The sequence below is a fragment of the Corvus kubaryi genome, unplaced genomic scaffold (genome assembly GCF_017639235.1).
Source record: "Corvus kubaryi isolate FWS band 111438036 unplaced genomic scaffold, C.kubaryi_AGA036_p1.0 37394, whole genome shotgun sequence".
Classification (NCBI taxonomy): domain Eukaryota; kingdom Metazoa; phylum Chordata; class Aves; order Passeriformes; family Corvidae; genus Corvus; species Corvus kubaryi.
Genome location: NW_024581133.1, coordinates 1,567,266 through 1,593,100, shown reverse-complemented (window position 1 = coordinate 1,593,100; position 25,835 = coordinate 1,567,266). Strand labels below are relative to the sequence as shown.

The 25,835-nt window shown below is 40.2% G+C and overlaps 1 long non-coding RNA gene across 1 annotated transcript in view; it reads right to left on the bottom strand.

Moving 5' to 3' along the window:
• The window catches only part of LOC121669718, a 190,476-nt gene that overhangs the window by 124,915 nt on the left and 39,726 nt on the right, over positions 1–25,835 (bottom strand). Inside the window, exons 2-4 of the long non-coding RNA XR_006017876.1 lie at positions 16,943–17,046; positions 15,345–15,483; positions 14,845–14,979 (exon numbers count right to left, since the gene is read on the bottom strand). This is a non-coding gene — a long non-coding RNA (uncharacterized LOC121669718). The remainder of the gene's footprint in view (positions 1–14,844; positions 14,980–15,344; positions 15,484–16,942; positions 17,047–25,835) is intronic.

Genomic DNA, 25,835 nt, shown 5'->3' with positions numbered 1-25,835 from the left:
CAGCAAAGGAACTCTTTTTCCAAATTTTGTTGACTGTCAGGACTTCCTTCTGTGCGGAATTAGAAGTTGTGCAAACTTACCACACACTGCTAGTTACTGCCCAGATCATCCTTAAGTTCACCTGCACTAGGAAGAAACTAAAGTTTCATTTTTCATTTATTGTGAGAATGATACAGAAAAATTTCTTATGCCAACCAAACCAAAGCTGAGAACAGTGAGGGAGTGCCTCCAAATGAAACAGCCCGCTTAAAAAAAGGGCATTTGGCAAACTCAACACAGCAACTTACAGATGGATCCAGCCACATCTCAGTTGTTGCATCACAGGCTCACAAGACAGTGCTGCGCCATTAGAAATTTCAGCAATATATATTTAAGATACAAATTCAATTGTCAGTTGCATTTCAGGGCTCATATCCTGTCAAATACATTTATTGTGTTCAGAATGCTGTTTCAGCACAATCACACTGAAAGTTTCTCTCAGCTCAAATCACACCTGAGGTGATGATGCTGATGCTGCTTTGCATTTAAAGGATTTGAAGGCAAAGATAAAGATGCTGACTAAGGCAGGTACCCAGTAGCTGAAGGTTTCTCTGCCTTTCAGATTAAGAATGAGGTGTGAGCAACCACAGATTTCCTGTAGATGGGATGAAGACAAAATACAGATCATTCAGGATGTAGCAGCATAGCTGACTGACAGACCGGTTTTCCTTATTTGACTTTTGGACTGCCCACAGAGTGCCAGTTTGACAGACTGAGCTAATGCAAGGGAAGTGGACAGGAATCTGCAGCCAGAGATAGACGGTGGAGAGGACAGGACAGGATTTCCCATCTAACTGGCCACACAGTCTTAAATTGACTAATGCAGGAGCACAGAGGGGAGCTTTAACGCAAGTGGCTAATGTAAAAATATGTTATTGTGCCTCTGTATTTTCCACTAATTCATGAACAAGCTGAGATTCTGCCGTAACATTTTTTTAGGCAAGGAAAATACACTAAATTATATACAGAAAAAGAATGTTAGCAAAGCTACAAATTACCCAAAAATTAAGATAAAACATTTTCCTTTTAAATGAAAGCAGGCTAGGTTACGCTTTAACTATTTTGCTTCTTGGTTAGGTTTGTGTCCAAGTTTGTGGTATCCAGTTCAGATCAGGCATACTTTTCTCAGAATTCCCAATGCATTCCCAATGTATTCTGCACAGGGAGAGAGTAAACACTTTCTAGAAATGATTCTATTTATAAATACCATGTGATTTCTTTTGCTTGAATAATTTTTAAACCATCAGTAATCAATATGCACTTGCTGGTGTGGACATATGGACAAGAAACTCCAGATTAACCTGGTAATGGATGTAAAACCCATTTACTATTTCAGACCTATGAACAAGCTCTCATGCTACCAAAAAAACAATAAAAATTCAACAAAATTAAAAAGAGAGTGGTTGGGCTTACCCCTCACATAACTTTTTGTCTGAAAGGGAAGAAGATCCTTCATGGCAAATCAGCTGATGGCTTAACACACACAGTCACGCCTTGTCTTCTCCCAAGGTCTCTTGTTTGTCCATGTGCCTTTCCTCTACCTCAGATCAAATTTATCCAGGAGAAGGCAGTGCTAAACACAAAGTCAGTCCAGTAAGGATTAATGCTGAGAGCCAGGCTCAAAAGGCAGCTACTTCGACCACCCTCCAGGGGTTTGGGACAGACCCATTAAAGCAGGGAAACGAATACAGCAAACTGTACACTCGCTGATGTGTGCAGTAAATTGCCCATGTGTTAATTACTGTTTGCCAGAATGCATTTCCAGAAAAGTTCACACAGAATCTGGAAATAAACTGCCTCCTGGCAGCACAACAGTGTTTTCAGAAACCACATTCAGATGTGATGCAGTAGCACGAGTTGCAGAAGATAACCCCAGACAGGATCATGCCCACCAAGCCCTGACAAAGCACACAAACCTGGACACATTTTCCCCTACCAGCCAATCCCCTTATTTCACAGGAGAGACGCTGCGTACCCTCACTTCCAGTGCTCAGGTGCAAGAGCAGAACTCGGTCCCTCGACACCCTGGCTACATCCCGGGGGCACACTTACTTCACTTTAGTGTCTGCCAAGAAAGGCTTTAAATTTCAGCCACTGAACAAGCACACAGAGCCTGAGGCTGCTCAAAACTAAGCTGGCTATTGCTTCTCCCATGCCAAGGATGAGAACAGTATTCATAGGTTAGGTCCTCCACCATCCAGCTTCCCTGGACGGCCAAATCCACTAGGGGGGCAGGTCTTTTGTAACCCACTTTCTGTATTCTCCCTTTTCCCAAGTTATAAATAATAAACATTCCTTTCTTCTGATGTTCAAGACAGAAACCAAACCCAGATCGATCATCTCTGAGAGGACGAAATTAATAAGACATTTATTGGGCCACAGAGAAAAGTGAAGACTTTTTGGGAGTTCAGCTGTGCTGCAGATGAGTAGAGACATGACTCCAGAGATTATTATTCATAGAACATCAAACAGCTTCAACAGAAAAGTCTGGAATAGATAAATCTCAACATGTTTTATAGGGAGATTTTAATGACAAATTGGTACTTGTACTTTAAAAAAAAAATCTCTTTTTTAAAGTATTCATTAATTTCAACTCACATATAACTTTGAAAAAATATATATATGTATTGCAAAAGGCCCAGCACGTATGATTCCCATTTTGGGTTTACTATTTTAACAGCAAACTATTATTGCAAAATTCATAAACTGTACCTTATTCCTGTTTATTTCTTCATAATGCCTTCTAATTTTCAGCAGCTGAGTAAGATCATAATCACGGTCATTTTGCTTCAATAAAAGACTTAAGGAGTAGGGAATTGTTGCGGTGAGCCCTGGCTCCTGCCATGGTGTCCTGGACCCAGCTGGACAAAGAGCCCAATGGTTTGATTCCTCTGAAGTCCAGGAACCACAAAATGGCCGCCCGCCCCAGTGTGGCGCCCTCAGGCAGCTTGGCGGGAAAGACGTGCAAACCTGAACGTCCGTAATGGCCGCCGCACTCTCCTCCCTGGCTGACATCATCGATTCCCTGCCGGCCCTCATTCACCCTCCCCGCCTTCCCCACTCCCCATCACTGTGCTGGACGTGTGCCCGCCTTCGTTACACCCCCCATGGGCAGTGCCATTGGTTGTGTTATGTCCGCTGCGCCCTGAGCAGAGGGGTAGAAAACCCGCTGTCAGAGGCTATTCGGGGCTCTTCTCGGCTCTCCTCAGTTCCTCTCCAATAAACCCATTCCTGCTCCCCCGAGAAGTGTCCCCTCGCCTGCTGCTTCTCTCCTCACACCTTACCCACCGCTGGCTGAGGCGAGCCCAGCTCAGACCTCGCTCAGCCTCCCGCGTCCTGTCGGTCCCCGTCCCCTGCGGCTGCTGCGGGCCAGGCGACTGCCCGGCGCTGACCCCCCGAGCTGGCCACTCGGTCATTGCTGCAGCAGGGAGTAATATCCCACGGCAGCTAAAATATTCATCTACTTCAGCATTAGTGGCTTGTGAGATCTATATAAAATCTGAGAGTCCTCTAACCGAGGAAAGTACACAACCCTAATGCTCTGGAGGTTGCAATGACCTTGACAGAGAAAGGTCCCGTTATTACCTCGTAGATAACCTGCAAAGAGAGTGTGGATTGCAGAATATAAAAGAACTGACACTGCCTTCACCATTTTTGAGAACCAGTAAAACAGTCTCTTGAACCACCACCATCCTGCTGCTGCATGTGTACCAAACTACAGGGACAGTCTTTGAGTCAGCAGCATTAAAGATGACTTTTAGATAAACTCTATTTGGGACTACCAGTCAGTACTAAAAACAAGAGAACCCTTCCTGAAGATTATTTCCCCACCTATATTTCGACTCCTAGATGCATTTGTGACTTTTAATACCCTTCTGTTCAAATACTGATAAGTACTTGTTGTAAAGCAATAACAATAAAAGAAGGAAATAATTAACCTATTTAACTTGATACTGCATCATGGCATAAAGTCAATTGGCCATGGAAATGTTATCTGAACATTCCAAAGCAGCACTGGCTTTGGGAACAGCATCAAGATAGATTCAGCCATCAGCAGAGACCATCACAGCAGCACCATTACTCAAAGTTATTAAGGGAACATGCTTTCAGGATGTAACTCCAATTCTTTTGATGAAAAAACTCATTTAAAAGATCACAACCAAGCTCTCTTGAATGTTCAGTTAAATAATGTGTGCTTTTCTTCAGCTTCTGCTAAGAGAAAGGGAAAATAGGATCGTTTTGAAAGCGTAGGTCATCTGGAAGGAAATGCTGACTCTTGGAGCTGCAGACACAGCTATTTTAACCCTTCATTTTTTCCAGCAGCTCCCAAGCATCTGTCTGAAAACTCACCATGCTATTTCCAGGAGTTAACTCCTCTGTCTTTGGTTACTATTTGCTAATTATAATGACCACTACATCCTCAGTGGAAATAGCAGAGTACAGTCTACCCAGACATATTTTCTTCCAGATTTATTTAAATGAAAATCTTTTGTTTTAAAAAGGAAATCCTTGCTCAGTGCAAGTATTTCCTCCTAAAGTTTCACAGGTTTTTCCCTCAAATCAAAGTAGTTTTAAACATTAAACATTTGAGCCACAGTTGGTGGTTATGTCAAGGAGGCAGTAGAGATCCAGAGAAAGATTTAAATGAGAATTTAGATTTGAAGCATACCTGGGGCTACAGTTAATTTTGAAAATTATTTAAAAATTAAAGCAGTATCAATATTCTAAAGTTTGGTGGCATGAACCCTAATGTGGGGGTCATTGGAGGGAGTGTGGGAAGTGATCTGTCTTTGGAAAAGATATTTCAGAAGAAAGGTGGAAGGACAAACCTACACAGTCAGGTAGGACAAGTCTCTGTGGCTTCTTCATGCCCACTTGTGGGTTCACCATACCCACTGAACCACCACAGTTTAGTGGGAATGGTGGTTTTCAGTTAAAAGTTGAACTTGACAGTCTTGGAGGTTTTTTCCAGTCTTAATGATCCTATGATCCAGAATGTTTACCCTTTTGGACACTGACATTTCACCAAACCATGACTACAAAACATGGGGATGTTCCAAAATTCACATTATTTCCATAAATGTGGATATTTCCTCTTCTGAAGTTCCAGTTTTGAGCACAGGCTTTGGAGATATAGTATAGAATTTACAGAAATATCCAACTGCTCTCATGTCAAATCATCCCTCTTTTGCCTAGACTGATAACAGAATTTAGAACTCTTTCATTCCATACACACAATCATTAACTTCACCAGTTAAAAAAAATTTATGTACCTAATCTTCCCAAGGGAAAACCATATTAAAGCAAATAGACACTATTTTAACAGAAGCTGAATTATTTTCAACAAAATGTCTCACTAAAGGATAATATTCATGTCCTCAGCTCATCTGCTGCCCATTAGGTGCACTCTATTAAGTGGAATGAACAACAATGTGCAAAAGTGCACTGATTCCTTTTCTCTGTTAAATTACACCAGTTTTATGGCTTTCTCTATTACACAGTCAAAAGGGAACATTGAAATTGCTGCTCACTACTATTACAGGCATGTCTTTAGACACCTCTGGAGAATTTTGTCCAAATACACCATCTTATTACGCCTAAAGGACAGACCTGTGTGTAGGCATGTGTCTTTTGCTCACTGGGAAACTCAGTTCACACTTTCCTATTACCTAATGGGCATCTGGGTGACTTTTGATGTCAGATTCAATTTCAGTCAAAGTGGTTGGAACTCATTCAATAGATGAAACCAACTCTGCAGCCTAAGCTCAGCCTGAATTTTAGAGTACACTTTTAGGAAGTGCAGCAACTACAGCCTTCAACTACTGGTCATCAATCTTAAAGTGTTGACTGAGGGCAAGTTAAGGGTGGCTCTGCCCTTATGTCTGCAAACAGTCTGAGGTATTGGTATGGTTTAGCCACAAAAAAATATACACATAAAAACAAAGTAAGTATGAAGAAATGTGCAAAAAGCCAGTTTCTTTTCGGAAACACATGGATGTGTAGGCAGCACTGTCTGTACAAGCAGCAGAAATGCACTGGTCTGCACATTTTAATTCATGTCAATCAGAGAGGAAAATTCAGCTTAAGTTGTCCAAACCAAGAGAGGCAATCTAAAACATTTTGGATGTTGTGGACAGTTTGCTCTGTCTTGTGGGGCATGTTTTCTAAAGACTACTTCAAGAGAAATGAGTGGGGGAAAGCAAAAGAGGGCATGAAGTGCAACAACTTTGAGGTCTTACTCTACATTCAGATGAAATCCCAAATGTTTACCAAAACTGCCTTGAAATATTTATTTTGATTTCAGTTGTGGCTACTTCTTATAACTCATGGTTATTTCTTTAAAAATTCAGAAATCAGCAGTCATACCAAGGCTGCTGAATTTTCAGCGTAAGGAAATAGTCCAAAGCATTCCCCATATCAGGACTAACTCCTCATTTATTTTCCTATTTAAGAGAGCATTGCTCTGCATGCAAATGGGCTGATGCTTAAAGCAGCATTTCACTGATGAAATATCAACATGTGTTATGAATACTGATGAAATTCATATTCTCTTATAATGTAGGACTGCATTTTTCCAATCCCATTGTTAGGTGCCTCTGACTCCAGCTCAGGACTAGCACATATGCCTTTTCTGCCATTCATTACAGTCTTTCCCTCTCCTAATGCTTTCAATTATATTCAGCCCTTGTTTCAAAATGGAATCCCAATATTTTCAGGCTCATTTTAAAGGGCATTTTAATAATGCTCAGGTTGTGTATAGAACAGCTAAAGGTAAAAACAAAGCAAATGAGATTTTAGATAAGATTATCATATTTTCAAAGACTCTCAGGAGATCAGGATGCTGAATTGCCCGTAGTTACAATGCAAATTGAACATCCAAATTCCTTCTGTGAGACCAAAAACATTTTACTCATGTACAAAAGAGAAAGACTTGAAATTAAAGATGACCTCCTCCATTACCTGCAGTATCTTTTGTGTCTTGGTGCTCTAAGACATTTCCAAACCTTGTCTCATCAGTGCATCACCAAATAGATTTTCTCTGCAGCTTCTGAGACACAACAAATTGGAGTTAAAAACTCCTGTGACACTCAAATACGAATCACTTGAATTTCTGGGTGTGCTTCTGAATTACAAAATTACCTATGCATATTATTTTCTGTTCAACTTATTTCATTTTTATGATGGAAAGGCACTTGATTTGGCAATATTTCAGTTTACATTATAATGGTTTCTCAATAAATCTACACTAAAACTAGTTTTCTGCTATATTCAAACATTTTTAGATTCAGCAGAATTGCACTGAATGTACCATATTCTAGCTTTCAAATGGTTTTAACATTGTAAATTTACTATTTTTCAAAAGGTATTGACAGAAGATTAGAAATAGAATTAAGCCAAATTTGCAATAAATGAAAATGGTCTATACTGCTTTTGATCCCCTGTTGACATTTCCAGCAGGTGGTCACTTTTTTCCTGTATGTCCCTCAGTACCGTCTGAAAGATAATCCCACAAAAGTTATTATATCCTTGTGAGTGGAAATTCACCTCTCCTATCAGAGTTTCAGCTATCTAATTCAGGAGCTGTAAGTCTGCTTTTTTCACAAACGAACCAGTTTTAGTTCAATGTTTACCAAAACTGATGGCACTGCTGCCCTAAGTTTGAGAACTTGGAACGTTCCCTCCTTCCCTGCTAACGAGGACGCCAGATTAGCGAGTAAGAAGCAGTCTGTGTTTCACACAAGGTGAGCGTTACTGGGACTGGATACTGAGAAAATCAATGAAAATGCTGAGACTCAGGCACAAGCTCCTGAAGTCACTCCATTTTTCTGTGTGGTGTAAAGCAAGAGCTTCTCCCCTGCACAGCTCAGGGTCTGGGAGAAAGGAATAAGGGATTATTAAAAGCTCAAACACGTTCCAGCCTGGTTCCCTCATCTGCAAAAGAGCTGTGGGAACTGCAGCCAGGCCACAGTGCAGCCACTTTGCAGCTTTCCCAATCACCAAGATCTTTTTCAATTTTTACTGTTTTTTAAAAAGTTTGAATTTAAATGTTTTGATTTTTTTTTTAATTTACCATTTTAGAGCTAACTGCACCCTAACATGCACACACAAAGAGGAGTATCCCAACCTTTCAGTAAGCAGATGATCCTCTGCCCATCCATGCATTTAAGGACAGAACACTACAATTTTCCATAAACCCAGTCTGTGTGTTTCCAAGTGGAGATAAGTACATTAAATGTCAGGCTTACTCTTTCCTCCCACTCACGGGAAACCTCTTTCTCCCTTTTTACTATCTATTATCCCCATTATGACCTTTTATTATACAAAGGTTCTTGAGGATTATTTTATTTTTATTCTATACCCACATGACCGGGGTAGAAAGAATATTTTCATGATCTCTCAATAGGACATGTGGGTGCTATAAAAATAAATGTTCTGTGGTTATGAGAAAGTTCAAATTATTGTTGGCTTTATAGATAATTTTTTTTAACAATTTTATTAGTATCATCTCTAGTTTTAGCACTAAGTTGAAAGCTATTCCTACAGTGCATACGCAAAGCCTCATCAATTCTGACAGTATGGCTATGCAAATATTCTCCCTTCAAGTACCTTAATGAATAATTAATATTGTGCTTAGAGATCTAGCTGAAAGCACCAATCAGAGGGTCCAAATAAATTGGACTGGTATTGAAGAAATTGTTCCCCATGCTCATCAGAAAGATTACTGTTTCTTTTAGAGAATAGCTTTAACAATATGAAATAAAGCCCTTTTGGAATAACCTGCTGATATCTGCATGAATAATCAGAGCAGCTATAAGTTATCTGTCACAGTGCTGGCTGGCATTCAAAGACATCTCCTGGAAAGGTATTGTTTTGTAATGACAGAAATCAAACCGATTTGGGGAAAGTAACAATCTCTTTTTGTCTTACTTCTCCTTCATCTTTGAAATAGATACTTCCAGCACATCAGTTTGAAATTAAAAACAAGTGACAAAAGCCATTATTTTACTGCAGGAAGGACAGAAGGTAACCTGCCAGAAGTCGTCTTATATCAAAATAACTTTGGATTTGCCGGAAGAATATTAGCTCTCTGTGTTTATACCCTTCAACAACTTGGGTTTCAGCACAGCTCATGAAATACACACTTTATAAAACTGACACATGTTGGGCATCCTGATCCTGTGGCTGTGTTTCCATGCTAAACACAGCTCTGGCTGGAAAAGGAAGCATTGAGGGGGCATATTGGGAGGGAAAACTGGGACCAAAAGACACTGGAGGCATTTTCTCTTTCCTTAACAATGACCACCAGGTACAATTACCCACACTGAGGAGCTACTCACTCCTACCTAAAGACAATGAAACCTTTATACAACCATACAACCTCTTATTTAAAAAAAAAAAAAATACTGAAACCAATTTTACATCATTTCAGATAAATCCTGTCATTATGAGTCTGTGGCAATTTTTCTAAGTTAGTGTGTGTAATCAATCGTAGAATATTTCAAAACCAAAAAAGAGCATTTATCACTCACTGATTAAAGGTGGGGTTTTTTTTATTCTTGCGAAACGTGATCGGTGAAAAAATGTCAGGTTTTACATCCTCCCTCCCCAATGTAAAAGGTCACCAGCCTGAAAAACTGTTTAATACTTCGTTTCATGCTGTATATAAGCCCGTTGCCTTCAAAAATCAGCACTTTTCTGCTCACTGTGTGTTACCATTTATTTGGATACCGGGAATTCCAGATTCAGATCCCATGTACTTGCTTTCTAAGTTTCCAGTGTAGGAAAGGTTCAGTGTTCAGAAGAGGTGCTAAAACAATACCCAAAGCATTTTAGAGTACCTGGGAGCATAGAGGCTACGCCCTTTCTGAGAAACACTAGAAACATTTAAGGAAACCAAGCTGGGATCCATTTATTTGGATGGACATCGGCATCCATGAAGCTGTTCCAAACCCATGGAAGTCTCAGCCCACTGCACTGGGTGTATAAAGCAGAGATGAGCAGAATTACCAAAGTCACTCTGGAGTGGGAGCTTCCATCTATGCCACGGACTGCTCATGGATTCAGCACCAGGGTAACTGCATTACTTGGGCTTTCCCAGCAGCATGAACAAGGAGCTGCTGTTCTGTCTTGGCTGTCTGTTTGCACAACGCTTTCAACTCAGGCATCAAAATAGAGGGTAGAAAAACAAACAAGAGAAATGAAACTTAAACCGGCACTTCTAATGTATAAAATAATTACTTTTCCCCACCTTGGTTTGCTTTTCTGTAACCCCTGCAAGACCTCCAGATTAGTGTGTCAAATGATGGATGGCCACTCCTTAGTGGCTGTGCTCACTGCAGCACATCCCCACCACACCAGCTGTGCTTGAAAACTGCACTTTTCCATTGTGGGAAAGAACTTCCATCCCCCAACTGAAAAACTGAGCTGGCTCATGAGGCAGTGACTGAATGATCCCCAAAGGATTGTAAAGACTTATATAAGGTATTTAACTTTCTTTTACTATGCTCTTTTCGACCATTCTACAATTATGTCTGTGTAGGTCATTAAAAAAGGACCCAAGGCTTTAAGGGTGCTATTAGAACACCTGTGAGAACACACAAGACAATTACAAAAGCGTACATAAAGCTTAAAGGCAGTTGCCAGCATTGCAATCACCAAAGTCCTCACAAGTGTCTAGTGACTCAATATCTGGCAGAGTTTACATCTAAAGAGACACTTGGTCTCAAATCAAAGTTTTCAGAGTCTTTAGGAGGCAAGAAGATATCAGATAAAAGAATAAAGAGCATGACCTAGCTTACTGAAAATTACAGATAAATGCAAAACTGTAGCTGATATATAAATTGGCTAGACATTAAAAAAAAAAGAAGAAGTTGGAAAACTAAAAGCAGATTTAGCTTTGCCTGTTAGCAAATCTCTGGTGATATGGCCAATGCAGAAATTTAGATTATAAGCAAAAAAGTTAGAAACAAGCCCACAATAACTGGAACATTTTACCTTCTTTTACACCTAATATCAATGGGAGCTACCAGCAAGAGTGAACTGAAAACTAGTGAAAATAAATTAATGTAAGAAGGAATAGCCTTGATTTTGACTGTTTTCAATAGTTATTGCCATGCTTAGAGTTCACTGAATCATTTTGGCACTTTCCAGTCCTAACAAAACTTCAGAATCAATTTAGATTATAAAATGTAAAACAACCTTGATTTATGCATTCTCATCCATAATCATCACTGAAAAATGTAAATATTTTGTTGATGGCTGTCTATGTTGTTGATCAGATGAGACACTGAAAATGACATCTTATTTTCACTGTCAAATCGACATATCCTGGCAGGAGAAGCAAATAAATTGTTTTCACCTCAATGAAGCGTGACAAGAAAAACACAAAGGGGAACAAAAGTATGCAGGCATTGCTTTTATGAAATAACTATTAAATGAATTTTTTAAGGCTAAGTCTTCATGTCTGAGGAACCATACCAAGAAGATTTATATGGGATTGATACAGTAGACTGATACAAGAATAAAATATCATTCCAGGTTCAAAAGCAAAATTGCAACCATTTTGCAGTACGAGAGGCAGCAGAGGCACCCCTGCCTGGTTCTGGGGCTTTCGTCCAAGGGGACATGTAAATACATCTGATGGAGTTTTTTGAGGAAGAGCAGAACTGCATAAGACTAACAGGTTCAGTAACAGAGCAACGCTGGCTCCTGACAAGTAATCAAAGCCAGGCAAGCTGAAAGCATCTTGCTCAGTTTCATTCTCAGGACCACCTTCCCCCTTCACAGCTCAGCCTCCATGCAAATAAACATGGCTTTAGAAAAATGGAGTGCAGTCAAATTTAGTGAAACACAGCCTAAAAGTTTTGCTTTGACCAAAATTAGAAGTTCAGTTTGCTTACTATGGGAGCTTTTCAAAATCCATTTTTTTCACTCTCAGCCCCCTTTAATTCAGGTCATAATACAGAAGAAACAGAGCAAATCGAGTCATTCTGAAAACGTCCAATGAGTTTTGCAAAATATCAGCAGGCAAACATTTTTTTAACGCAACAAAAATTCCCCAAACCCCTCTTCTTGTCAAGGCCCAGGTGGAGGGTCCCTTGCCCAGGCACCAGGGCTCAGTTAAGCCAGCCTGCTGCCATGGCCAGTGTCTGTGGTACAGCAGGACTGCACACACTAAGGATCACCGTGTGTGATCCTTCACACGCGCACCAGCGTCCCAGCGCTGCTCCTCACCCGAGGCCGGGCTGCACTGCTCCAGCTCCTCGAACGCAGCAGCCCCAGCCAGTGCTGAGACTCTCCAGGGTCCTCCCTTCTGCCCTCCACTCCTGCAGCTCCTGCTCTTGTTTTGCAGCCCCTGCAGTGAGGAGCTGCTCAGCTGCCTCTCACACAATTATCCAACCTCCTGGTTAAACCCCAAGGCTTACACAGGGCTTTGTATACAGGCAAGAGAGCAGCCTGAATCCATGATCCTCTTTCAAGTGTATGCACTGGTGGCACAAAGTCCCCTCAGATGATCCCCTCTGTCCCTCTGCTCAGTTACATTTTCCTTAGGGAGCACACAGGGCTTCGTTTCCCCTGGAAACTCTAGGAAGGAGTCACAGGTCTCAACTGGGTAAGTCACATGGCTAAGACCAGTGAAGTCTGCAGCTGTGAAAAACATTCTGTGAGAGATGCTATTCTGAAAGACAGCAAAGAGATTTTTCTTATTTATTTATTATGCCAATTATGCTGGCTTTGAACCTTTTGGTGAAGATGCTTTATCTTTGCTTATCCTATCACAGAAATTTATTTAGTTATTTCAAAATCAATTTATTCACATCAAGCAACCAGGAGCTGAGAATGCAGCCCTGACCTCCAGTGTAACCTGGGAGGTGTGAATGAGATCCTAAAAGATTGTGTCAGTGCACTGCCTTTTCATAGTAAATGAAAAGCAATACATCTTAGAGAAGCAAAAATGAAATAAAAAAGCCAAAACCCAGAAGCACTAGAAAACTACGTCCCCAAGCCCCTGGTGGGAATTGTTTGTTAAGAGTTCCTGTCTAGATGATATCTTGCTTCATTGAAATATCTCTACCTCTACATGCCAAATGTGTGTGTGAAACTCTCTGAATATGAAAGATCCTAATTTTGAATGACACTCATCATCATACTCTCCTTCTGCACAAAATGTGCAGCATCTTCTGCATAGCAGCTTGACAATATCAGTGCAATTATAAAGTTCTGTGCAGTGGAACTAAGGTTATTTTGCATTACATTAATTTATTTTTTAATGTGTTTTCCTCCTTTCCTTCCTCTGCAGACATAGATCACATTCTAGTTATTTTCTGCAAAGGGTTCATTATACTGTGCTTAATAACTCAGAGAACCTGGCATTTTACGAGCAAACGTCTCTGATTCTTAAGCACAGGAAAAATGAATAAATGCATTTACCAGTACGAGCAGTCCTGCAAAAAAAGTCAAAATGCGAAGCACTTGACCTGCACTTGAATGTATTTTCCCTTCCTCTCTCCCATCGTGCCTTTGCTCTCTACACAACACAAAAGCAGAGGCAGCAACCACTGCTGGATTTCCAACACCCACATTTCCTAGCTCAGGAGGTACAAATCTGCACACTGGAGCCAGAACTGGTCTTACCACTTGCACTACAAAACACACAGAGAGAAAATTATCCCAATCCACCACAGCAGCACAAGAGTGTTCAGAGACACACACACTTACTTGCTTGGGCCCAGGAAGGTAATTCTTAAAACCACCTTATGCTTATACAGTTAATTTGATTTTAAAAGACAAATAGATGCAGCATGCAGTTAATTTTTCCTCAAAACATGCAAATCCTGACCACCTTTGTCAACAAAGGCTTCACAGGTCATCAAAAATCAAGCTGGGACTTCCAAACAAGAGTTCTAAAATTTTAAACCCACAGTTCCCACTCTCCCTATGAATGTTTCTGCCTCTGGGTCCAGACTGCTCTGGGTTCTTTACTCCTAATTTTTCACATGAAACTTTCCTACTAAGGAGAACATTTTCAAAAATCCTTGAGGAAGAAAAACAATGCTACACAGGAAATACTATGAATCTCAAGGTTTTCTGAGTGCATATCACAACAACTGCTGTTTAGGATGCAGCTGATATTATATTACTATTTTACAAGAGAAGGTCAAAGTTGACTGGCTAAAGGGGAAAACCCCCACAGCATTATTTTTAGTGTCAATTCTATAGAGATATCCTTTTATCTTCACAGTTCTTTTTGCACATGGAACAAAGTTCCTGATCTCTTCCAGTTTTTCCCATCTTTTAACGATCTTTTAACTGTTTTTAACAAAAAAACCCCAAAACCCAACAAAATGGGACAAAAGTATATCCTATCTAGGTGTTCAGCCAAGGACACCTTCCACATCCAAATGTGCTTCTGCAGAGGCATTGCTGTCCAGAGACAAATAGTTCTAACTCCTATGTCTTCAAAAGTACAACAGCAGAGACAGACAATGGCTAGAATTCTTTCTGAGGTTAATTCCATGAGATCTGGGCTGTCCACTGCCTCACCCCAGGTGGATTACTGTGCTGTGTTCAGAAGGTCATCCTTCTGTCAGGCTGTACTGTGCTTCCCTAAGGCTGCTTCAAGGTACCTATGATCAACTTACTACAGCTCTTCCTTAGCTGGTGAAAACAGCACACATGAACAAGACAACAGTCACCATTTCCCATGTTTGGAAGCCACATGAAATGATCACACAAGTTATTTTGCTGCAGAAAACAATGTCTTTGTACAAACTCCCTTGTGCCTTCACACGCTGTTTCTCCTACCTTAGCTTTTGTTTGTACCAGCTGTGTCCCTGGTGGGTTTGCAGGTGACTGAATGGGCAGATGGACTGGAAGTTCACACTCTAAACATGCAGCAAAGGACAGTCCATGGGTTTGCACTGCTTCAGTTACCAGGATCTGCAGAGATGTCAAAGACATGTTATTCCCCATTTGGCAATATGCTTTGATTGCTAATTAATGCAAACAGCTTGTTGTCTACAGTAATACACAATTACTTCTCGGTGACCAAATGGCTCACAACAATTTCAACAAGCAGTTCAGGAGCCAAAAGCATTCCATAAATAAGATGCTGACACTAAGCTTGTGTACTTTTATTTAAAGACACAATATTACAGCCATCTGGAAAACCATTTATTTAATAACATCCAGCAACACAGGACTGGCCACCTGTTTACTGGGAAATTATCGGCAAAACAGGTAGCCAAAGGCATGAGGGCATCCAGCAGTCAGGGCTAGGGAGGAAGAAAGAGACAGTGACTGACCTGTAATGGCTTCTTTTTTGCACCACTCAATTTTGAAAAGACAGACAAATTTCTCTGGCAGACCATCGTGGAACAAATCCACGCACCAGGAAGTTCTTTTACTGTCACAGGAAGGAACAGAGCTCTTCTTTCCATCTTTCTTGAAGAAAGCAGAAGAGTCTTTGGTTAGAGTGTGTACCAAAGTAAATGTGCTTTCATAGTGGCAGTGTTCAAATGCATCACTTGCACAACACAGAGCAAAACCCCTGCAATTTCTATCCTTCCATGTTCCATCTGTGAGCGAGGCAATTTGAGATGCTGCTGACATGCAGGAATTCAACTCTGAACCCCTAATCCAAATAATGTCATGGATAGTTTCAAAGATGTAGCTACCTGCAATGGTTTAAAACATAAATGGGATGTACAAACACTAATTTTTGGGGCTCAGTCATGCCCAAATCTGTGTTACATACAGAGATGTAGCTTAAAAGCACCACTCATCACCGGGGGAGATGACAGCACTGCATCCTACAAAGGAGCCAATCTTCCAGTCCTAACCTGACTCCTTACCTGCTTCTCTCTACAGCCACAAATGCTTGCTCTATTTCCCATTAGCAGCCAAGTCTGAGCACCATTTTTCACCTGTTACTGATGCTTTCATCAATACCTCCCTTCTACTGCAAGTACTACATTTCCAGTCACCTTGTCAGTGGAGCTGAGCGTTTTTTCCTAGTCTACCCACCACTCTTTTGTTAAAAGCATTATTCCTTCCCTTGCTGTGTCTCATTTAAACATTCAAACTGACAGTCTATTAGGTGTTCTGGTGGCAGCTTCTCAAGAGATTGAGGCCTTTTGTGTGTCAGCCCCCTGACACACAATCTACATTTAGCAGGGAGGTGGCAGACACAAAGAATATCCTTTTAAATTAGAGAGCAAGGCAGAGATTTGCAGAGAGTGAGTGAAACTGCTCTGAAGACATGGCTCCTCTGGAAATGGGGTTACAGGGTAGGGCAGCTATTTCTGAATTGCCCACACCATCACCATATCAGGCGGTTCAAGAGGTGACACATCTAAAGCGGGCATGGAGGAGTTGTAACTTTAATGGTCCTTCTCGTGTCTGAAGACATGAACATTGTGATGGGGGGTCCCTGTCATTTCCCTGTGCTGCCAGTTCTGCTGCTGCAGGTGGCAGAAATCAGGAACATCCCTGAAGTTATCAAAAGCTGGAGGAGAAAAAGTGGGAATAGTATGAAATAGATTCCTAGTTTGATCATGTGGCTCGTTCACATCCCCACTTCTGCAGGTAACAGACACAGCACAGATGGAGCCTCTGCTGAAGGAGTTTTCTCTTACTTATATTAACAGTACATAATACAAACAACTCTCAGAAAGGAATAATGCTGCCAGCATTTCCATGAAACCTGTTCTTCTTGAGGGCAATAATTTCTTGAACTTTCCAGATTTATGATCATTGTTATTATTGCCTTTTAACACCACCCAACCATATCTATTTATCTTTGTCCACATATTATCAAAAAGTCATCCTTCAGCCATTTCTATTAATAGCTTTGAGCACCTAAATAAAGCAATTAAGGAAATCAGTCAAATGTATTCTTTACCTAGCTCAGATGTCACACATCTACAGGAAGCCCAGATGCTGGAAGTGATGTATGAAATTCATAGTTTCACTCCTGTAACAGATGCCACAGAAGCCAACCTCTCCCTATACAGGAAGAAAGAACACTGATTAAAATAAAATATTAAAAAAATACAATCAGATAGGACTCTAAGTCCCAAGCTCAGTCTATTTCAGTCTCAGAATACTATTGGAAAATTAGGTGCTAATGGTTCTATCTCAGAATGTAAATTATATTTTGTAACTTGCACTGGAATCCATGCTAATATTTACTATTGCTAGTATTTACTCTAAGGAAGCAGATTCTTACAAAATAAATAATGGAGGAAAGGCTGTCACTTTCATCCAGTAGGTACAAAGAAGGAAATGATGCCCTTGGGGTTGGCCCTTCCCTGCACGCCCTCCTTCCCCCCAGCTCAGTGGGAATGGGGATCACTGAGGGATTTAGGGCAGAAACCTTCTGCCTTCTCCCTTTCCTCTCTCCTTGGATTTTGCACTCTACATTCTTTCCTCATATGGCTATGGCTATTTTTCCGTTAAAGGCATTTTTTTTCTACTGCTGAAGATTCCTACTGACAGCTCTTCTCTTGTCTAAAATAAGTTATTCTGTCTTCTTTTCTGGGTAACTGTAAGGTGCACACACACAAATATCTATTTATCTATTTATCTTCCTCACTGAATTTAGTGCCATTTCAGTTCCAACACAATTTTTTTTTTTGTTAACAAAAAAATTCAGTTCTAAATTTTATATGGGCCCTTACTAGTCCCTAAATTCATCTCAATACTACATTCTGGAATGGATTTGTTTTTTCTCTGACTTCTCAAGAAGTATCAAAGTCTCACATTAACATAAAGCCATAGATCAGCATCAACTTTAATACATATCTGCAGTTAAGGATTTTCCAAAAGGGATTCAGAACTAACCAAGAGATTAAAATCAAACTCAACTGATTTGGAGAGCTGAGCTTTGATGATCCTTGTGGGTCCCTTCCAAATCAGAATATTCTGTGAATATATTCCAGCTCCTTTATTTACCTGATCTCACAAACCATTATTTTTATTGGAAGTTTCTACAGCTTTCTACAGAACTTGTTCGTATCTGTGACTGCCAACAATGTAATCCCTTGTTATCAGCTACAGCCCATTTTATAAAATCATCATTTCACTGGTTATCCACCCCATTCATCTTGCCTCTCTATTAAATTCTCTGCCATTTTGAATGCCATGTCTTCAATCCAACCAAAACATGTCCAAAAAATGTGCTGAATTTGTTCAATTTCTTCATAGATATATCCAAAAGTACAGAGTAAAATGAATCTTTCCCCTTAACTCTGCACTACTGGCAAATGAAGGGATATTGCACCCTCAAGTAACACTCGATTATTAGAACTATGAGCCACAGCTATGTTATATTAATAATCTTAATAGACACTTTAATTTCTTTCAATCCAGGCTTTTCCTCTAAATACTTCCCTTTCTTGATGCTTTTAATAACCACTCATATATTATAATATCCCTACTTGCTGCTGAGCTTGCCATTTCTAGTTACTGTCACGTGGAACGGGTGAAAGTTATGAAAAATAATTTATTATGAGATAAAAGTAATTGTGTAATCAGCATTAAATAAGTTATTCCAGGATTATTTTTCAACTCCTTCCATGGCTCTGCATTTTATTATAATTTAGTCTGTTTCAGAAAAGAAGAATCAATGCTGTCAGGAAACAATTAAAAACAGACTGCAAAATCTGTTTTGAACCAATGTGTGAGTTTACCTCTCCTTAGATTCATTCATTTCAATAACTAATATTAAAGTAATTGTTGAAAGCATTACTGTTTCTTGTCTTTAAATCTGTAAGCATTGACACAAAGGCTTTAAAAATTTTAGCTCCATTGCTATGTTGAGAAAAATGTGGTTCACCACTTATTGTTCTGTACATTAAAAAAAAAGCCACACTACTTAAATTCCAGTATCCTGCACATTTCATCAAAAAAGTCAGCACTGTACTGACTAGAAAGGGACTGCATTAATGACTCCAGCCAATACTGAAAATCCTGAGATCAGTAGTCAACAGACAATATAAAATGAGATAGTACAATTTTAAAGACTCAGTAAAACTGAGTAATTCCAAAAAGCCTTGAATTATTTTCCAGACAGATATGCTACTAAAAAACCTACTAAAAACAGGCCTAAAGCTCTTTCCACAGCCAAAAGCCAAGACTTGTATTATGCAACACCTTAGTTATCTATAATGTGTATCATGCTGAGCCATTCATCCAAGAATATCCTTTGCCTCCTTTAGGGTAAGAGGTAATTTAACCTCAGTACTAGCTCATTTCTCCCAAGATTGCCAGTCTTGTGAGAAATTACAAGATTAGCTTTACGATGAGAGCAAATGTGCATTAGACAGTGAAATTTAACCCTACCTTCACCCTCGGGCTGATATACAACACTGAAGGAACAGTTTTTCTTAACCTATTGCAGTTTGATAAGGTGAAGCACCTGAGTTGCTATTAAATGGTAAAATATACGCATTTTACATTCAGCACTGGAAGCTTAAATACCTTATTGACAATCTTTTATTCCCTTAATATACTATTTCATTATAATGGCCAAAATCATCATGAAGAAATGCAGGAATACACTCTGGGAGTCAACCTGAGTAATTCAGTATCCTTCACTACCAACATACCATTTCCAATATTCATCTAATATTGTATCTCTCTCTAACTCGTCTTTGGAGACCCTAGCTGTTCATTCATTTGGTGAGGACAAAGCAGCGTCCTACACAAGAGCCTTAGTACAGATACACACCATGGGACAGTGGATTGCTGAGTGGTTTTGAGGCACATACATGCAGTGGGACAGTGTTTGCACAGTGCTGACCAGAGCCGACAATGAGTCAAACATTCACGGGTCTGTGCCGTCGTGCACCGTCCTCGATGTGCGGCGCTGGGTGAGCCAAGTCCCCAGCGCTGCTGCTTTGGGCTTTGGGGCTGGGTTAGAGACACTGCTGTGCTTGCAAACAACTGCCTGGCTATGGCTGCCCAACAAGGATACTCGTTGGCTGGGCAAGGGACACTGGAAGGACTTTTCCTTAAAGGGCTGAATAAAGCCCCCTCTGGGCTACAACACATCAGGCTGAGACTCACGTAAAGCGTCAGAGACCTCGTTCCCAGCAGTGACTTGAGGAGAGCCTGAAGGGACAGTTTGGGATCTCTACACATATGGGGGGAGGGGGGAAATGACTCAACTAAGTTCAGGTGTTTTTCTAACTCCAGAGACTTCAGGGAAAACTTCAGGGGTGAACAATTTTAAAATTCCCACCCATGTCTACTTCAGACTTCAGTGGGTTTTTTTTCCATCACACTTGAGTTGAGCATCCTTTCACTCAGAAATGAAAGAACACTTCGATATGAGAAACTAGCACTGAATTCAGGTAAATGGGATGATCAAAATGAGTGAATGAATCAGAGACACAGATTTATTCTCTGTTTGTTCAAGCTAAATGCAACTCAGTCCCGAGTCATTTGATGAGATTTGTTCCAGGAGTGGTTACATCCCAGCTAATTAGAAATAAAAACCACAATATACCAAATTTAACTCATCCTTTTAACTAGGTCTGCAGAGAAAAGGTAAGCAGCCCAAATGCCACATGAAACAACATTAGGAAAGCAATGAGGAGTTTCGAAGTCAGAGGGTATCTTTTCTGCATATAAATAAACAGAAGATCAAAAACCTGACCTATTATTTTCTGATTCACAGTATTATTCAACACTTGGAATTTGATCTTATGCTATTTGAATATGAAATGGACTTTTCTGAGAATTTCAGAAACTGTAATTCTTCTCATTTCATAAACACTAGAGCTACTTGAATTTTTATTTTTGTCCTATTAGTGGTTTCCATCCCATTGGCAAAGAACACTCCCGGCCCTACAGAAAACCTTGAGAAAACCATGCAGATTTCTGACAGAAAGGCAATCAGCTTTGAGACAGAGTTTCAATACCTCTCATACACTTCTGAAAAAAATTGTTTTACTTTGATCAGTTGGTGTTTGATGGCAAAAGCATGTTTTGTCCCAAAATCCCAAATCAGAAAGGGGACCAAGCATTTGTCGTACTTCCATTATATATCAGATGTGTATTTTAAAACAGAAACCCCCCTAATTTGGCAGGGCTGTCACTAACGTCACATTACAACACACATTATGCCAGTATGGTGATAACAGTCAAGAAGGCAAGTGCACTTAAAAACAAGATAGATCAGCTTTAGACAGGCAGCACAGAACACAGGAAATGTGCCCAGCAGTCACCAGTAATTGTTTTAACGTGCAGTGACTGTTTTAAGTTAATAATACACTTTTCCACACCGTGCCTGTCCTTTCAGTCCTGTACTTCTCTAACATCGCCTGCTTGCCACATCAGCCTCATGGCTGGAAACCTTCTTATACAGCAAAGCCAATACTGAAAAATCCCCGTTTACCTCCATCCCCCAAAACATGCAGACCTGCTTTCTCTTGGCTTCCCTTTTCCCTCAGTGCTGACATCTGGAAACCATTTCTTTCCTCTTTTCCTCTCTCTTTTCTTTTTTGGCTCAGTTACTGAAGCACACTCTAATACCTCCTACCTAACTTCTTTATTTCTGACCACCTCAATAACCATAGCACATCCCACATTGTTCCTTCCAGATTCCAAAGATCAATTTCCCTGACCACTATTATCATGTTTCATTGATGCTGACATCGTCCAGTGGTGCAATATCAGAATTGATAGTCAAGGCTAACTGGGGTTATGGATAAACTATGAAAAATCTGACCAGAAGAACATTAGAACCAATATATGGAATTAAAGTATTTCTTCAGTTTGCTTGGTCAGTTCAGAATCGATCATCATCATCTTCTAAGATTTGACACTTTTAAAATCAGTAGCTTCCTGAATAGGGAAGAGGGACGTGGTGGTGTTGAAAAGCTGAACTGATAACTACATGGTTTTATATTCTTGATGGAATAGAAATCTGGCATGTTGTATTTCTTCAATTTGCAGCCAAATAAAACTAATCAAAACACCTGAATAATAATAAGTTTTTAATAAATAAGAAAACCACAAAAAAAAAACCCCCATAAATGAACTCCCCTCCCCCAAAACAATAAAATTCACAGGAAAATAATTATTCCACACCTGCTTCCCATTTTAGAAAGCAAGATATCCCCTTCTGCACAAACTGTGCATTGGTACTGGACACAGCCACTGAGGGTAAAGTGACCAGGACTGACACTACAGCTACGAAATGATGGCGGTATCATTCTCTCTGGAATTTTGAAAAAAACTATAGCAACTACCTGCCTCCCTTCTCAAAACAATCTTGTTTGGACATGACTTGTTCCACTTTAATTTTAACCTTTTTTAATCATCCTTTCCCTGGGTTTATGTAAAATATTATCTAATGGCGAGATTAACCACAGGGATGTGCTAATTCACCTTTGAAAGACCTCAATACACATTACTTTGCAAAAAGCTGAGTTATGACTGACATTTTCACATCTGCTTTTGACAGGACAGAGCTTATTAAAACAAGATGAGAAAAAATTTTAAAAGAACAAAGAATTGAGGTGCTCTGGATCAGTTGCAAACCCCTGAACAATTTGTAAATAAATTCATACAGCATATAAGCTAAAATTTAGTTATGCTTACAATTTAGTTAGGCTTTCCTATTGTGTCCTTGCAACTAAACCAGATTGTTTACACATCTATAGAGATTTTGTTCTTCCAGTTTCTTCTGTCCCAAAGCAAAATACTCATTTTCCCTCTTCCTTTGCTGCCAATGGAGAATTGCATGCGAGGACTTTCCTTTCCTTTTCTGTACAGGTCTGTGTGCAGAAAACCGACTAAATTTTGAGAACGAATAATCTTTCTTCATTAGTGGGAAGTGAAAGCTTCTATCCAGGAACCTCTCACTCTTCCAAGTGCACAGTAGGGGCTAATAATGAAATAATTAGGCACACAAACAAGCATTAAGCTAATACCTCGTGTTGCAGCCATTCTTTCTCCATTACTATTATATTTCCAAATACTCTTAAATCTTTCCTGTAAACAGCAGGGCAATATCTTATGGGGGACAGCTTTTCTTTCAGACTGGAGGAACATTAGAAGGTCAATAGATTTTTTTTTTCATGAGTTCCTTGGTCTTACAAAGCACACCTGGTACTGTTGCATCAATAGAGGGCCATTGTGCTGTCTCTTATTTTGATTTAAATTAACATGGAATAGTTGGCAATGCACACAAACCCCAATAGTTTACAGAAGTGCTATCTAATCTAAAAATACCAACAGCACTGAGAACTGTGACTCTATCTTTACTTCTCATTACTATGCTTAAACCCCAGAGTTTAAATAGCATCTTGGATGTCAGGGAGAAGGCACTGCACATATCCGTGCAACTTAAGGATGGATAGAGAGCTCCAGTGCTACATAACTGTGCTTCAACCAGTCTAAGTTACATATCTAACACACAATCCTGGGAAATGTTACATGTTTAGCAATAAACACCAACTTCCATTAAGAGGATTATTGTATTTTCCATCTCTGCAGCTACTGCTTGATTCAGCCAGGGAAAGAAAATTAGCTGTATGAGAGGAGTGCCTCTCTTCAGTTCCACAGGTAATTAAGTACAAAAGGAAAAAAAAAAAAAAAAAAAAGATAATTTTTAAGTCATTTTCAACAATTTTTTCCTGATGCGCAACAATCAGTTCTCACTGGAGAGTAATGCTTTGGCATTCCAGAAATAAACAGCAGGCAAACAGACAGGAATCAGAATTTTTCATTGTTAGTTTAACAGCTTGAAAACTGGAGGGTGATGCCAGAGAGCTACAGGCAGTGTCTCACCTTTCTACACCCCCTCAGTGCCCAGCAGGTTGGAAGCAGTTGGAGAGACGCAGTTCCAGGGACATCGCACGTAATCTTCTCTTACGAGAATCTTCACGGAATGGCAGCACTTATGCTACAAGTGCCTTGTAGCAGGCATAAGGTTTGCCAGAACAGACTTATATGAGCATCTCTAGCCCTCCAAGAGGTTATCAAAACCTTTAGAGAAAGAACTTTAGAGGGAAGCTGGGGAGAAGACAAGATTTCATTGAGAAGTTTCAGTCCAAAAGGAGGAAAGACTTTTAAAGTGGCTTTATTCTATTTTTATTTCCTAACGGGGGGAGGGGAGAGAAAGAGAGAAACAGCAGAAATGCATCTGTAGTCAAGTAGGAGACACACTGAAGTCACACTGTATTTCGAGATGCAAACAAAACTGGAGCTACAGGGAAACATATCTAGACTCTCTGATGATGGACAGCAAAGCTTTTGTATGACTGCAATTACTACCTCCTTTCTGCAAAGTCTCCCTCACTGCTGGGACAATCACTGTTCTTTTAAACACAGCAGCACAGAGGGAGTTTCTGAAAGATCTCCTAAAGAACAAAGGAAAACATGGAATTGGGAAATTATGCAGAAAACAATCTCTTAAGAGTAATATCTTTACAACCACTAGAAATACTGAATAATCACAAAAGACAGTAACAAGTTCCTACGAACTCCCAAATGCCACATGGGTCAGGTTCACTCCCGTAGCACAGGGGTGTGCAAAAGCACAGACAAGGAGGAATTAGCACGGTGAACAACACCTCTGCCATCCCCCTCCCTCAGGGCTTCAGCTTCCAGTGGGTAACAGAGGCTCCATCACAATCTCGCTGGCAGACACTGTCTTGTGGCAGTGAAGAATCAATAAATTTTGCAGCTTCCCAGGCTAAACTCTGCCTCCAGCCCCAGATGGGTGCATCTCCAGCTCCTGCCAGCTGAGGACTACATTCACCACCATCTGAGACTACACCCTCCAGAACCTCTCCTGCTTGCTGCTTATCCTACATTTCCCTGTGCTGCCCAACTCACAGCAGGGGTGACATTTCAGATTGCACAGTGCTTCTCCAGAGATTACAACCCATAATTCAACAGTCCTTGATTTAAAGCCAGAGCAACACAGAGGTCAGAATCATACCTAACTCATGTGCTCTGCATAATAAACACACCAGGCATGCGGCTGGTAGCCAGCAGTTCATAAATCTGCCTACCACCTCTGATGCCCTGGAATTTACGGCAGTTTTGGATGAGTTTTCTTCGAGCAGGCTGGAAAGCTGTGCTTAGAACCCAAATAATTTTACTTTTTGGATTATGCTAGACATAGAAATCCATATTTATTCTCTGTAATGTGTCATATCTACAGAGCCACACAACAGGCCAGAGGTCCAACAGTACCAGTGAACATAAGAAGTTTCCAAATAACTTCTAATGAGCATCCCAACATAACAGTCCTTGCCTTACTGCTGAGCTTCCCTGTAAGGTAAGGTGGTGCTTGGATACTGAATGAAACTTCTAGTGTTACTGATTTTCATCCTTACTCAATAAACATGGTTTTTGGTGGTTTGTGATTTTTTGGTTTTGTTTTGATTTTATTTTTTTGGTTGGTTCTTTGGTTGTTGTTGGGTTGGTTTTAGTTCCTAAACAGAATCTTTTCTGCAGGTAAGGGTTAGTGGTACTGGTTAGTTTTAACCAAACACTAGGCCCTTTTCCTTGGATTCTCAGACTGAATCTCTATATTTACACATATATTTTCCACCTGTGGTCACTAAATTAAGTGAACTGATTTAAGAACGTGCGGGCGGCTGTCAGTCACTCGTTATTTTGTGAAACCAGCTCATAATACCCACTGAATATTGTGAGGTCATGCAAAATAATAGCATCATTTCACATTTATATTGGGCTCACTTTAGCAAACCCTCAGCACCGTGCACTCTTCCCCTTTAAACCATAACTCCATTTCATATTAAAGTTAACAC